This window comes from Pongo abelii, chromosome 6 (assembly GCF_028885655.2).
Source record: "Pongo abelii isolate AG06213 chromosome 6, NHGRI_mPonAbe1-v2.0_pri, whole genome shotgun sequence".
Taxonomy (NCBI): domain Eukaryota; kingdom Metazoa; phylum Chordata; class Mammalia; order Primates; family Hominidae; genus Pongo; species Pongo abelii.
The window spans coordinates 6,316,908-6,320,434 of NC_071991.2; positions in this window are offsets into that span (position 1 = coordinate 6,316,908).

A 3,527-nucleotide genomic window follows, 5' to 3' on the forward strand; every position below is an offset into this window, starting at 1 on the left:
TGCTCACTGTGCCCGTCCCTTTGGGGGTTCCTCGTAGACCACACCTAGCCCAGTGGGTGCCACAATCACTGTGTCAAGTAGAGAAAGGGCAGCTGAGATGACATCAGAGGTTCCAGAAAACATGGGCACAGGATCATTCGGGACACATCTCTCTCTTGCCCCTGTTCCTGGCTTTCCTTACCGCTCTCGACTTCCTCAAAGGAGTCATCAATTCGGAGTTTGGCTTCCATTCCTATTGAGGAAGCTGGAAACCATTTCAAAAAATGCTCCTCAGGTGTGCCTGTGGTTAAGCACTCTGAGCTCTGCTTACAACTTTTGGAAACTGGGCGCGGTGGCTCACGCCTGTAATCCCAGCACTTTGGGAGGCTGAGGCGGGCGAATCACAAGGTCAGGTGTTGGAGACCAGCCTGGACAACATGGTGAAACCCCGTCTCTACTAAAAATAGAAAAAAATGAGCCGGGCATAGTGGCGGGCGCCTGTCATCTCAGCTCCTCGGCAGGTTGAGGCAGGAGAATAGCTTGAACCTGGGATGCGGAGGTTGCAGTGAGCCGAGATCACTCCACTGCACTCCAGTCTGGGCAATGGAAAGACTCCGTCTCAAAAAAGCAAAACCAAAACCAAAACCAAAACCACAACTTTTGGAGAGTTGGAAGACCATGAAGTCTAGTACCCGGGACTCAGAGTCTGGCCATGAATTTGGAATACCATCCTTTCTACTTCTCTGTATGGCAAGGGGTGAGAGGTCCATCCTCTGAGACTCAGCACTCTCATCTGAGCTGATTTCGAGTTGATCCAATGGAAGCGAGCGATGATGAAACCGATCGTGGGTGCCCGCTGCGTGATCTCTCTGTGATGGATGCATAAAGTCAAGGCAAATTGAATTTTAGGTACATTCGTGACTATTTTCAGCTTCAACTCCATGCAATTCAACGGAAATATCCCCTGACCTGCAGTTCTGCTTTCCCTGCATTCCAGACGGGACATTTTCTTTTGCCCTTATCTCAGAAATTACTGAGTATTGTGAGAGGAACAAGTGAGTCTCTTTTCTTTCTGATGCCCCAGAGCCTATATCTTGCTTGGCACAGAAGAGATGTCAAAAGTAACAATCTATGTTAACTCTTGAATTGACACTTCCTTGGTTCGCAAATATTGGCTGTCATCGGTGTGACTTCGACTTACTTGATTCTTTTTGTTTTTTGTTTTTTCAGACAGAGTTTTTCTCCTGTTGCCCAGGCTGGAGTGCAGTGGTGTGATCTCGGCTCACCGTAGCCTCTGCCTCCCAGGTTCAAGCCATTCTCCCGCCTCAGCCTCCCGAGGAGCTGGGACTACAGGCACGCGCCGCCATACCGGGCGAAGTTTTTGTATTTTTAGTAGAGGCGGGGTTTCACCATGTTGGCCAGGCTGGTCTTGATCTCCTGACCCCGTGATCCGCCCTCCTCGGCCTCCCAAAGTGCTGGGATTACAGGAGTGAGCCACCGCGTCCGGCCGAACTTTCTGATGAAAACTCTAAGTCCACCTAAGCTAAGGACAGGAGTTATAGCTTACGTGAATTTTCAAAGAAGACTCACCGATTTGAGGAAGCAATTACTCTCTTGAAGGAGAAAAGTCAGAAAACGTAATGATGAAATCACTAGGACCTAACCGGCATGTGGAAATATTTTCTGCTTATGAACTATCAACTTTCATTTCATTTCCAGATGACATGGTCTCAGCTGTTATACAGTGTTTATAAATGTTCTAAATCAAGGGAATTTGTATCAATCTAGTAGCACAAAATAAAATATTTTATTTTATTAGTAATAACATCCTTCTAGGGTATTACAGATAACGTCACAAGGTTAACACCTTCTGTGACATTTTGTATACTCTTTGTGACATTGAGAGAAACATTCCCCTAGGATTTTATGAATAATGAGACACGCGGTGTACACACAGGCTGTACACCACCTGTGCCATCAGGAGTAACATTCCCCTAGGATATGACGAATAATATCACAGCAGGTGTACACACGTGGTGTATACCCCATGTGACATTAGGAGGAACATGTCCCTAGGATATTAGGAATAGTATCACTGGCGTTGAATCCACATGATACACACCCCCAGTGACATGAAAAGTAACATCCTCCTAGGATATGACAAATAATATCACAGGGAGTACACCTCATGTGACATTAGGAGTGACATCCCCCGAGGATATATTGAATACTATCAGAGGGTGTAGATGCATTGTGACCTTAGTAGCAACACTCTTTAGGATATTACAAATCATCACACGGTGTACACGCATTGTGACATTGGTAGTAACGTCCCGCTACGATATGACGAGTAATATCACAGGCTGTACACCCCATGTGACAATAGTAGTAACATTCCCCTAGAATATGATGAATAATATCACAGGAGGTACAGCCCCTGTGATTTCTGAGTAACATTTCTATAGAATATTACAGGTTGTATCACTGTGTGAGTCTGTGTACACCCCGTGTGACATTAGGAGTAACGTCCCACAACACTATTACGAGTAGTATCACAGGGTGAACACACCCCGTGACATGAGGAGTAACATACTTTTAGGATATTATGAATGATATGACAAGGTGTACATGCCCTGTGACATTAAGAGCAATATCCATCTAGGATATTAGGAACAATATCACAGGGAACACACCCCCTGTGACATTAGGATATTACGAATAATATTCCAAGGTGTACATGCATTGTGACATTAGTACTAATATCCCTCTGGTATACTGTGAATAATATCACAGGGTGTACATCCCTGTGACATTAGGAGTAACGTCCCCCTAGAATAGGACGAATAATATCACAGGGGGTAGACACCCTGTGACTTTAGGCGTATCACCGCCCTGGAATATGAGGAATACTGTCCCAGGGTATTAACCCCCTGTGACCTGAGGAGTAACATCCCGCTGGAATATTAGGAATCATATCACAGTGTGTACACCAACTGTGATCAATAAAATAAAATGCAGCATGGTAACTAGAGAAAATGAAGGAAGAAAATTAAAATTAAAATGTTAAAAAGACCAGTCTGGACAACATAGGGAGACCGTGTCTCTACAAAAAAAAACTTAAAAATTAGCTGGGTGTGGTAGGATGCACCTGTGGTCCCAGCTACTCGGGAGGCTGAGGTAGGAGGATCCCTTGATCCTGGAAGTTGAGGCCACAGTGAGCCATGATCATGCCACTACACTCCAATCTGAAAATACTTTTTTGTAAATACTACTAATTAGTAAATACTTTAGTATTTTTTAAATAGTAAGTCTTTTAATATTTACCGCTACTACATAATTGCACAAAATCTGTCATTAATTAGTATTTTGTAATAGTTGTTTGCTAAGTACTGCTACTCAGGAAATATGTTAGCATTTTGTACGCAGTCTTTTGCTAAGTACTGCTACACAGTAAATACTTTCATATTATCAAAGTAGTCATTTGCTAAGTATGGCTATTAAGTAAATATTTTAGTATTCTGTATGTGGTCATTTGCTAAGTACTGATA